Genomic DNA, 13,234 nt, shown 5'->3' on the forward strand with positions numbered 1-13,234 from the left:
AAATCTGGGGAACCGGGTTCGAGTCTCCGCAACAACGCTCAAAATCCTGTATTCTGGGCAAATCGAATATTATCCCTGTGCCTAACAAAGATGAATGTGTCCTTGTGTAAAGCAACTGATGCTCATGTAAAGCACACTGATACCTTCGGGTCAAGTTCGCGCTATATAAGACTCTGGAAAAAAATTGAATTGAGAGTTATTCACCCTGAAGCAAGGGTAGCAAGACCTGCTAACTTATATCACAACCTTTAACCAACTTGTAGTTGAAACAGAAAGGCCTGTAGAAAAAAAAGAATCTCCCTGTTCTACCCACATCGATTTAAGAATTATTAAAGGTCATCCCAGCAAGATTCTCTGCAGAACGGAGCTGGCTCAATCGGGTGCCCCTGAAAGACTGGGGCCCTGGGCCAGAGCCCACTTTGCCCATGCCTTAAATGTCTCTTCCCAAAGGTCATTAGGGGGTGAGCAGATGCGATGTCCGTGATCCTGAAGCTCAGGCAGGGATCATTGACTGAGGGCTCCTTCATCCGGATAGCAAGAAACATCAGAATAGGTGTTTGGGGGGCAGCCGACAGGAGGAAGGTCTGCCCCTAGGGCAGACTGGGAGGGTGGTGCAGTCCAAGCGGCTGCCACTTTGAGATTATTTTGGACTACATAGGTGTAGCCCAATACAGCCCGAAGGCTAAATAGTGAAGGGGTTTTAGGCTCCCTGTCACCATTTTAGTTTCGGCTGGTCACAGGGAATTTTGTCCCGCCCAAGAGAATTTTGGTAGGTGGATGTGTATTGGTGGAATATTTTCCCTTTTTATGTAGACGTTTGGTTGGGATAGATGAGCGCAGGTAAGTGGTAAGTTGTAAGTTGTGGCTTGAAACAGGTGCTTAGCGGAGGCATGCAAAGTTTGCCAGGGGGTTGCAGAAGTTGCCATTTGAAAGTTAGTAAACCATATGCAGGGAAAGGGTAGGCAATTAGTTCAAAGTTCAATTTGGGACCTTAGGATATTTACAGTTTCATACGTGCAGGCATAGGATGTAGGGTTAATAAAACTTGGTAATTTTAAATGCATTACATTTTAATGTTTGCAATGTGTTAACTGCAGGGTGGGGCATGTGGTAGTCTAACGGATGTACAGCGAGCTTTTAGTATTGTAAAGCAGCTGCCAGGTTATTCTGTTGTGAGGTGAACCTATTTCAATAAAGCAACCTTTTTCACACAGAAAGTAGTCTGTGACATGGCTGCTCCCTCTCTCCCAAAAAAGTAGGTGTCGCCATTTTTTTTAGTCCTACCTCGCTCCCTGGCCAGGGTGTCACAGATGCTGATAGCCCATAAATAGAAAAATGTAGCTTCCTGAGACGATAATGGTCTTGTGTCAGAAGCACCAAAGATTCGGAAGGGCTCATCAACTGAAGGTTTCATGGACAACAGGCCCTCCAGTCTCCCGTCTGTGAATAATGGGTGCTGCCGTTATGGAATCTGCCCTGCTCTGTGTCTGTGGCTGGGGATTGAAAATCTGCCAAATACCGGCAGAAGGCCAAAAAGGCTGCAAGAGACATGCATCCAGTCTTCCGGAGGGTTAAAACGTTTACAAGACAGAAAATGTTGGCAGCATGGGACGCCATCCAGCGATGAGACCAAACCACTTTTCTAGTGACAGTAACTTCAGAGGTTCAAAGCAACTAAAAACAGACAGGTCGCAAATAGTGGTAACAAACTGCACTCTTACTTGCATTTATTTTCCAATGCAGTGTATATACTAATAGGTAATGTTGGAAGGAGGCCGCAGAAGGACCTGCATAAAGAATAATAATTATGCAGATCATTATTTAAGTCTATGTCCAATCGGATACAAACTGAAGGATGGTAGTCTTCAAGGAAGAACAGACCAACATCCCAGTCCTTCAATTCACAAACAGAATTTTTTTTTTAAAGCAGCCCTTGCTCCTTAAAGGAACCAATGCTGCTTCAGTAAACAAATACGTTAGCCCCTCCTTTGAAGTGTCTGTAACTGTTCAATGGTTTGCAACTGCACTTGGGGTCGCAAACCATTGATAACTCTCATTGCAAATAACAATTAGAAGTAGGCAGCCCTTTCACACTCCCTTGCAAATGCGATTCTAAATGAGTCACAAAACTTATTTTGCGATTCAGGAGGGTCTTTCTGAATTGCAAAAGGGGTTTACTAGATAGCAAATAGTCATTCTGGAGCTGGAAGCCCTGTGATTTTGGGAACTGCAGGGTTTGTGACCTCAAATTGACTTTTTACATCTTCCTTTTACTGTCGGGATTAACTCACACCCCTGTACCATTATTCCAGAAAAAACATTTATTTTAACAAATTAACATTTTAAAATAATTACAAAGTTCAAAATAATAGTAAAATAGAGGCAAATTAATGAAGCAAAATCGGAATTTGGCTAATCACGTATTTTGGTGTTTGCTGGAAAAAACAATCAAAAGACAAGCGTTTATCAGTAAAGCAAATAATGCTGAATTTGAAGAAGCTAGCTCAGGAGATGAATCATTCATATGCAGCTCACACCAGCATCTAAGCGGATTTAGAACACATTAGAAATGCAAAATTGTTCAAAGATTGGTCTATTTGCTAGGGTGAATGTATGGTGTGTCATTTTGCATTGTTCAAACAATATATTGTAATCCTATAGCCAGTGGTACTGGAATAATTTTCAGAGTGTGGGTGCTAGAATCGATGTTACATCACCTCTGTCATAGGGATGTGAAAAATACAAGCATCACATAAAGAGCAAGTGTAGCAAATAAGTCATGCCAATTCAGCAGGAGAGGTGTTACAGTGTAGCATGAAGCCCGTGGTGCATTTTGGAACACACTGTTCCAAATGTATTACTAACAACCCATTTTACATAGATATGGCACAACATTCATACCGACAAGCAGTTTTACAGATAAAACTATATAGCGCACAAACGATAATATGTGGAAGTTGTTTTTCAACAAATATTTACCACTTGCACATTACCAAGTAAAGTGTATTTATTTGTTTTGCTCCTATTAAAACAAATGTTTCCATCGCACTTCAGATTAACAAGTGTGCTTCATTTTTGCTTTTCTAAATGTGGATATGTTTTGGAGAGCTGGAACAGTTATTTTACAGCATTTTAAATGTTGTCTTGTGTTAGAAAAAAACTGACATTCCATAGCCTTTACTTGCACGCTCCCTGTACCACAACAACATTGTCAGATACTTCACTTTACAAAATAATCTACCATTGCAGTCATACAAAGAATAAAAGAAAATGCCAATCTCCATGTTAAAAAAAGATATAATTTGTCAGAAGTCATAGCCTGAGGTTTGACCTCTGTCTTTGAACATGCAGCAAATGTGACAAGATGAAAATACAAGTGAAAGGCATCTTTATTGCTCATACACCTTCTGAACTCATGCATGGTTATTTTGGGTGGGTGCAGCCCCCTACCCCCCTCCCCCGCAACCCTTCTTCCAGTGGCTACAGCTATAGCAACAGACGCAAACTTTTCTCTGAGCATTATTTGTTATATTCAATTAACAAAAGGGGTCTAAATGGAGAGAAAAACACACTGCACCCTAGCTATACAAAAGGCACACAAAGTACTTCTGGTCTCTACGAAAATGGGAGAATGAAGACGTTAGGTGTCTGTGGGAGAATGCTTCATCATTGGAGTCCTTCCTCACACCAGGACGGCAAGGTGTCTGGTGTGGGCTACAACTCTGTGATGGAGAGGAGCAGAGATGTTTTAAGTGGGATAAGCAAGCATTCTTAGAGTGAGGTGCTGAGTGCCAGCAAAACAAAGGTGTATAATGGGTAAAACTATCTATTGATAGGCTGAATATCCACTTTATTCTGGTGCCCCCAGAGGATAGGGATAAAAAGCACAGTGGATAGGAGGTTTGTAAAAAAAGACCCCATCAATGTGGTCAGCATGTTTCTGCGTTAAGCTGACCCAGTGTAGGGTTCAAGGGCATTTGTCAGGACCAAGATACTGTAGCCACTCTGCAAATATAATTAAAAGAGATACCAGCCTCATAGAGGTTAGCTAGGTGGTATACGAGATGCCCCACCACCAGTGGACCACAGTGGACCACAGAGTCCACTGTAGTTCTAAAATGTAAAAATATGGAGGAAACAATTAAAGGCGTTCAAGCAACCTGACATCAAACTAGACATATAGTGCTGAAATGCAATGTGTAGACTTGTGTGGATCAGTGCATACAGTGTCCATTACCAATATACAAACTCATGCTAGATGAGGAGTGAAGGGTAATCTCATCCATGGCATAATAGTACATCTCACTTTCAAACCTCAAAAAGCTGCCTAGAACACAAAGCTGTGTATTGTAACAAGAGAAAATTAAAAAAAGAAAAGGGACCAGGGGCTACTAGAAAAAAAAGGCAATTGAAATATGTCATAGCAAGGGATCCCTGGTAGGAATGTTCAAGTCTGTTTGCAATAAAAACAAGGAAGAGAATATGTGGCAGCAACTCGTGAGTTTACTAGTTATGGCTCACATTGTTGTTGCTAAAAGTTATGGCCTCTACATGTGTACATGAAAATGTATGCTACATGGCACTATTGAGAAGAGTCAGACCACCAGCCAATTCACTAATGGATGCGCGTCCCCCATCAATCCACTAACCGTTGTGAGGCAGGGAGCGAATCGGAAAAATGAATCTCACCCCGGTATAGGAGCAGGGCCGATTCTAGGATTTGCATGGCCATGGGCTAAAAGGGAATGTGCGAGGCCCCTCTAATTTAGAGAAGTGGCCCCTTGCAAGGAGACCATTCAGAGACACTGCAGGAGGCCCATTGTCCAGCATTTTTGCACCCTCACAGTTTTAACTTTAAGCCCACAAGCATTTCTCACACCTTCAGCCTAATAGCTGTGAGAATTGCTTGTGGGCTAAAAGTTAAAACTGTGGGGGTGCAAAAATGCTGGACAATGGGCCTCCTGCATTGTCTGTGAATGGTCTCCTTGCACTTGAGGAAGCATCTCCCTCCCCTATGCCTCCAGACACCATCCTTGAGAGGCTCGGGGATGGGGGCCCCTACTATGGACCTTAATTGCAAGGGGACACCTTTCCTTAAAATGGATCACCAGGGAAACAACAGGACATACCACCAGTGCGGGCCCTATGCTGGCGGACTGAGTGCGATGCCCTGGGCAGCTGCCCACGCTGCCCATGCCTAGCGCCGGCCTTGTATAGGAGTATGAGAAATATATGAATCACAGTGTGTGGAATCCATGTCTGAAAATAAGGGCTTAGTCGGCATCAGACACTGTGAGAAGGGACAGCCACACAAACAAACGCCCTGAATAATCATACAGAGTGGAAAGCAGAAAGTGTCATGGCTGCAGGTGGCAGTGGACGATATGCAAAGACAGCTCAGGAGTGCACTTTGCAAACCCGAACAAAATGGAGAAACGGCCGCTAAGCCGTCTATGAGGCAACGTGACTAGAAGTCAAACAGTCAAAACCAATGCAAAAACCCCACGTACCTTAAGTTACTCTGTCGGTAGCTTTAGTGGTGTGAATGGTGAGAGTGAGTAAGTAGAACCAGGTGGGTCATTATAAAGAGCAGTGGATCAATCATAGCAGTACTATGGGGTAGGTGTGCAAAGAATCAAGAGATTTGTAGTCTAGAAGGACTACGGGGCACTGAATATGCAGCACACTTCAAACAAGAGAAACAGACTTGACTTGTGTCTCACAGAAACAGAAGTTTCAAGTTAATTACAGGGTAAAGGCTGTGCGACAAAAAGAGACATCTTTTAAAGGAAGTACATTTCTAACTTAACTGCTATTAGTTGCCTAAGGTAAAACTAATAGACCAATATCAACTGAAATTACAGTTGCTATTGGTGGTAGGCACTTGATTTTTAGAACACAGCAGAGTCAAGGGGATCTATAGCATGTGTAATGCAGTAAAGGGCGAAAGGCATTTCAGAATGTAAGGAATTGGTGCCAAATTCGGGGATTCCTAATTGTAGCTGCTGTAAGTCCCAATATACAATGGCTCATAGTAAATGTTGGGAACTGGTTGTGTAATAGATAGTGCTTGCCGTGGGAGGGAGATATAGAGTAACTAGTATCTCTGACAACTATAATACAGAACAGTAACTCCGATGGCACCTCAAAATGTCAGATGTGATAAAAGTGGTGACAGCCAAATAGAGGGGTGCCTAGTATAAGCCAATATGGAGCTATAAACATAACTCTAAATATCAGGAAGTGATCAAAGTGGTGGGAGCCAAATAGAGGGGTTCAAAGTATAAGACAATAAGGCGCTGGTAGGGAGCATGGGTAAGTATTTGAAGTAAACCCCTGCAAATGTGTATAACCCAAAGTAACAGTGGACACACCATAGCTGTTAAAAAGTAGTCCACAGAATGTCATCATTAAGACCCCGAAAAATGGCGTTTGAGTCTGAAAATCCAGTGTTGTCTCTGTATTCCCCATATGTGTTGTGAAGTAGGGATTATCTAGAATCACCCAACTAAGGTCATCACCTGTGTGTCTGGACATTAAATGATGTCTGGTCAATTTTGTATTAGATTTTTTGTATTTTACTGAACTGCAGTGATCAAGTATTCTTGTTTTGACTTTGCGGGTAGTCATACCCACATATTTGAGTTTGCAAATTTCACCAATCAACAATATTCTTAAAATATTGGGCAGAGTTTTCAATAATAAGATCTTGGAATGGTCAGAGGAATGTAGCATTTTAGAGCCCTGCTAGCTAGGCTTCCGCAGCAAGGTCGGCACTAATGAACAATGCCTTAACCTCAGCCTTGTAATTGGGAAATACACCATTGCACGGAACTCTCCAGTCTATCTGGCTTTCATGGATTTGTCCTCAGCCTTTGACTTTGTAAATAGCTCAAGGCTGTGGGCTATCCTTTTGGCCTATGGTCTCGATGAGCCCTTGGTTCATTTCCTGACTTATCTTCATAAAGACCTCCAGGCTCAAGTGAGGATTGGCGAGGTGGAGAGGTTTCAGGGCCAATTAAGGTTGGAAGGGGTGTTGTGTCTTGGCCCCCTTCTCTTTATTATCTACATTAATGGATTGAATAAATCATTAGTATCCATGTCCATACGATCTACGGGAAACCTCTTCCTGTGTTATTATACACCGACGATGCAGTTCTTATATGCCGCACCCCTAATTCTCTGCGGATTCTAGTAAAGTGCTTTGTTAAATATATGGATAGTCCGGACCTAAGAGTTAATCTTAGCAAATCATTTTTAATGTCCTGTGGCCCTCGGAGACACCAGCTTAGTTCTATTGTTGTTGGTAGTCAAAAACTGATAAGCACCTGTACATTTCCCTATCTTGGGGTGGTCTTTGCTGCGAATGGCTCCTGGACTGAGCATCTTACCCATTCCAGGAGCAAGTTCTCAAAGACCATCAATTTAATTTTTAGTCTTCACCACCCAAATAGCACAGGTGCCATTTTAGCTATCTTAATTTTTTTTTAAATTACAATGTGTTCCTGTGGCCACTAACGGAGCTGAGATTTGGGGCACTGCGAACAGTACCTGCATTCAACAGGAAGAAAACAGATTCTATGGGAAGCTGTTGGGTATCCCAATCTCTACTCCACATTATGTGTGCCACAAATAATTAAATTTAAATTATGTAACCGATTTTATACGTGCTTGACCAGCCCTTTTGTGGCTTTTGATCTGGAAGAATGAGGCCGCATCTCTCACCAGAGAAATTATTACCGATTGTCTGAAGTGTGAGAAGGAGATGGATATCCCCTGGATATCTGGAGTATATCAGAGTTTATGCAGCATTAACAAAGGCTGTATCTTTTTAAATCCTGGTAAAGATGAAACCGTGCAGAGAAAAGACCTCAGAAGCGCCTGTTATCTGTTATATAGCACTGAAAGAACCGAACTGGAATCGAAGAAACCTTTTGTTTCTAGTTACATGTCTCTGGAGCGGTATTTGCACCCTCTACCAAATTATCTTGTTTTACCCATGAGCTACTGGAAAAGGAGCCTTCTATTCGGCTTGAGAGCAGAGACAGTTAAATTCGCTTTGTGTTTTCCTCTTGGCTACCAACCGAAACTTGATTCAGTACCCTGTCCTTGTGACGGGGTGAGTGGCCAATCTACTCTAAATTTTATGCTTGCCCTGACCGATGAAGAGCTGGTTTTCATCTAAGCACATTTTTGAGAATTGCTACCAGGGCAAGCAAGACAATGCTCAACCTTTGAGCTTTTAGCCATGAATGGTTAAGTCTAGTATTGCTGATAATGATTTTATCCTATTTGCAACCTTGAGCTTGTACTACTGTGTTTTGTAATTGCAAATGTTTATTAACATTTATTGTTACTCTTCTCCTGTCATATACATTGTTTGTACTGTTTTGTACTTTTATGGATACCATGTTTATCGGAATAAAGTTCATGATCTGAACTGAACTGAGTTTGCAAGGACAGGCGATGAGATAAATGACCTCACCAGTGTTACAATTAGTGTAGCTCCCACACTATCCTCAAAAGAAGGTCAGTCTGGGTAGAAGGTTGTGGCAAATGACACACTGAACAGGAGCCACAAGGGAAGCGTCCCCTAACTGGAGACAAAGAACATAACGTGCCTTGGATCTCTCTTTGAGGTGGGACTCATGGCCTGGTGTGAACAATTATGTCCCCAATGTTACTACTTCGTTTGAGTGGAAACATGAGTTTTGCCATTGTGATTTCACCTGTATTGAGGATGTGCCAGTTTTTATTGATAACCTTTTTACTATGTCAGTCAGGTGACTGTACGTACTAGCGCATACCAATCTGTCCAAACTGCATTTCGGAAAGGATTTCAAAACAGCCTCTCTATTGTTATTTCTGGCTTGTTTCCCTGCTCTACGAATGAGGTCTAGTGGGTACTGTTTGTGAGTGAGGTGATCACTCAGTTCAGCCAAATCTTTTTTTTAACTTCTTGAGCACCGTACATTTTCTCCTGATTCTGAGGAACCTTCCCACCAGAAGGTTGTTAAGTAGTGCATGAGGGTGGAAGCTTTTGTACCACAACAAGGAGTTTTGCACCGTATGGGAATTAATATACCACCGTCATTAGGGTATAATAATATGTTTAGGAAACAAAGTGAAACCTTGCTGTACTCACAGGTAAATATAAGATGTTCGTTCCTCATGTTAATATTTTAAAGAAGAAGAGCTACTCATACGTCCTTGGGAACTGGGTTTTGCATCGAGCAAAAAATTACAATGTTCACAAGGAACTCATTTCTAAACAATATATAAAGAATGTGCAAGCTGAAATAAATTGTTCAAATTGATTAAAGGCATATCATTCTATTTCCAACCTTCTTAGTTAGGTCATGGTAAAGATACCTGAGAGAAGTACAAACTTTACGCAATATCATAGGTATATTAGTCAAAAAGCCCAAACCAACAATTTATTCAAAGTGGTTCTCACTTCAGCCGAAGTGAGAAGATTTTATTCTCTAGTCAGATTAATTTCCACAGATGTACTTCCTTACATAAAAATATGGAAAGTAAACACATTATGGTGATTTGTGAGCCTCAGTAATGTGACCATAACCTAACGTGGTGAGTGGTAAGTGAAAGCGGAGCAGGTTATTGGTAAAAATTAAAAGGACAAGATATACATAGTGAATAATTTATTCATTAGTCTCTCTCTTTTAATGGTGTCGACGGTGTTTCGACCCTCTCTTGATCCCGGGTCTGTTCAAGACAACGTTTATGGGGACTAATGAAGGGAAAGTATCAGTGTGGCAAGGGAATACATCTTGAATGTGGGATGAAATTAACTGGTGTGCTATGGCTTACCGTAGTCAACTCTAGGTGTCTGTTTTTAGAGTATTTCTGAACAGTAGGGAAGGGTACCTATTGGGGATACATATGAGTAAATCAGCATCGTCATCGTGCGACTTGAGTGTCCACATGATCACTTGCATTTAAGTGGTAAGAAGGATAGCTTACCGGGCAGAATAATGTCTGTAAAGCGAGCAGGAGCAGTGATTATGAATCCTGCAAAAGGGGTAAAGCAGGAGTGAGTGCATAGTATAATAGTGCTAGCGCCATGCACCGTGAAGATAGAAGGATGTGGGCAGAATCCACCACAATAATGATCATTCAAGTTAATTGGAAATAGAGCATTGAGGGTTAACCGTTGAAACCCCTTAATATATTGTTGTTTGTTGTCCATAAGGATACTAGGACAAAACTGAAAAATAAGCGATAATGCTGTAAACGGGGTGATTAATCTACAGGGTGTAACCTGACAAACGAAGGTGGGAGAGGGTACTTACTTCAATGTCAACGGATTACGCTTCTAAATGGAGTCTTGGTATACTGTGCGGGATGCCGCCACAGATGCTCTCCAAGTAGTTTGTAAACCAGAAATGGATTACCGGCACATGCGCAATTGAATCAAAACTTAAGGTGAGAATAGCGGCCATCTTGGAGGGGTTCTGGATGTAACGGTGGACTATGTATGTAACTTAAAATTGGGGGCTTCCACATTCCATAACCCACTATGGTATGTGAGCTATTGCGGAATACATTTGTAGTCTAATCAAGTGCTGAGACATTACTTCTCTGATTAATTACAAAATATTTTTACAAAGGTGCAAGTTATAAACATGTGCTCTTAATGTAATGAGGATACAGCATTATTGTTCATGTGCACATTTGAAAACTTTTCGTGAGTCTCTCTCTTTCCTTCCTCAAAATGTATGTTACATACTTAATTAACTGCCTCCGCCATTGATATCTATTGAGATATTGTTGCTTGTTGTTATATTATTACCCAGATCCGAATTGGTTTATGGGTCATACTCCAGTGGTTTTTTCCAAGATTGTGAGCAGCTGCCGAGTTGCGAGAGTAGGTCCCTACGTGACCCTTACATTCAGAATAATTAATTTTCTCCTTCTTTTTGCCATTTATTTGCAATTTGAATGTCTAGGGAGACTCTCACGTACTCCTTAGATTATATCCAACAAATACTCAGCAGCCATTCACTGCTCTCTGGGCCTCCCATTTCCACCGCCTCCACTCCACCACCAGCACCTCCCGCGTTCTATTAGACAGACTCGAGAAACTCAGGAGAAAACAGATCCGAACCAATCTGCATGCTCGCATGCTTACTGAATATCTCAAATCAGATATCATCCCCTTAGGATTACTGATATGAAACACACCTGCCATATTCACCCAAGATCCCAAATTTTGCACTGGCTTTAGCCACCTAGCAACCACCTGCTCACGCCACTGGATGATTTGGGGAATTTATACTGCCATCAAACATAGCAGGAAAGAACTGGTAGAGATAGCTGAACTAGAGAAACTCATCTTGGCAGACACTGTCTTCACAAACGCAAAGAACTTTCTGGACAAAATCAACACCACCATAGCCACCTTCAACATGTTCGTACTCAACAAGAAAATTACTAAGATTCAGAAAGACATCCGATTCTGCAACATTGAAAAAACATGCCCATATCTGCGGGACAAATTTTACAATACCCCTTACATCCTACCCAGGACCCGCAATTGGGGAAGATTCCGCAATAACTAACAAATTACTTTCTCCTACTCCTCTATTGAAGACTCTGACGCAAACGAGGGACTGAGCACATCCAGGGCCTCCACCAGACCACCACCCCTTTTGCCCACGGGTTTTTTAGGACATAGCCGCGGACGCGGACGCGGACAACCGCCTCCCCGTCCACGGAACCGGCAGTACCAACCTCAATTCTCATGCAAAAGACAAACCCGAAATAGGTTCTAGCAATGGGGGCCACAACAGTAACCAACGACATTGCTATCCTTCCACCCACTGAGACTGTACCACCGATGGACCCTCATTTGTTTCCAATATTCAACCTGTCCAGCCATGTGCTATTCCATGATGAAACTCATCTCTTGAGCAGAGTGCTCAGCTTTGTACCCACTGAGCGTACTAATTTCCTCGACCTCCAGGCCAATTTGTTGCTGTTCTTCCGACGCATCCGACTTAAACAATACTTTGCAGACAGACCATCCCCAACAGAACCCACAGGACCCATATTCATCCCGCCTTCCACCTTCAACTACCCTTCCTCTTCCATGCCCCCTGAAATACTTGCTTTTGAACGCCTGGTCCTACGAGAAATCACAGACCTCCAAACCCAATTCGAATATGTTCCTTACAACCTCCCCTTAACTGAGAAACAAGCCTTGATCAACCTCAAAAAGAAGACTGATCTAATTATTAAACCAGCGGACAAAGGGGGTGGTATTGTGGTTATGGATGTGGATCACTACGACCAAGAGATTAAAAGACAATTGACCAACACCAGTCACTACCACCCACTCACCAAGGACCCTTTACCCGACCTCAGAACCAAAATTCAAGAGATTACCGGTAGGGCAAGATCGCTAAACGTTATCTCCCAGAAAGCATACAACTTCCTCAACAATCAACATCCCCGGACTCTGGTCATATACGTACTATCAAAGATTCACAAGAACAGCACCAACCCACTGGGGCATCTAATCGTGTCCGGTTGTGGTTCCATCCTTGAACCTTTAGGCAAGTACCTTGATGCGATTTTAAAAGAATTTGCCCCATCAACGACTACTTTCATCAGGGACACCATGGATCTTATCCAAACCATTTAGGATAGACCTTTCGATATTGACACTTTACTCATGGTAGGACTTGATATCAAATCATTATACACAAACATCCCACACACTGAGGGGCTCAAAGTTATTGAACAACTATTGGAGTCCAGACCAAAACCTACCTTAATCCCCACTGAGTTCATCCTAGATCTGCTACATGTCACCCTTGAAAACAACTACATCCTATACCAAAACACTTTCTATCTGCAAATCAAAGGCGTCTCCATGCGGGCGTGCTTCGCCCCCAATTTTGCCATTCTCATTGTTCACAACCTAGAAATGACCCTTATACTCATACAATCCCTTCCTTGCACAGATTTCCCACTGGCGACGTTACATTGAAGGAATTCTACTATTATGGAAAGGGACCGCAGAGACCCTTGACCGTTTCGTCCTTTGGCTTAACCAGTCACAACCCCACCTCAAATTCACGCATGATTATAAACCCAATGACCTCCCCTTTCTGGATCTGACCATACATGCTGAGGATGGCAAAATCGGTACCTGCCTATACCGCAAACCCACTGAGAGAAACACCTTACTCCAGTACTCAAGCTACCA

The sequence above is a fragment of the Lissotriton vulgaris genome, chromosome 1_1 (assembly GCF_964263255.1).
Source record: "Lissotriton vulgaris chromosome 1_1, aLisVul1.2, whole genome shotgun sequence".
NCBI classification, from domain to species: domain Eukaryota; kingdom Metazoa; phylum Chordata; class Amphibia; order Caudata; family Salamandridae; genus Lissotriton; species Lissotriton vulgaris.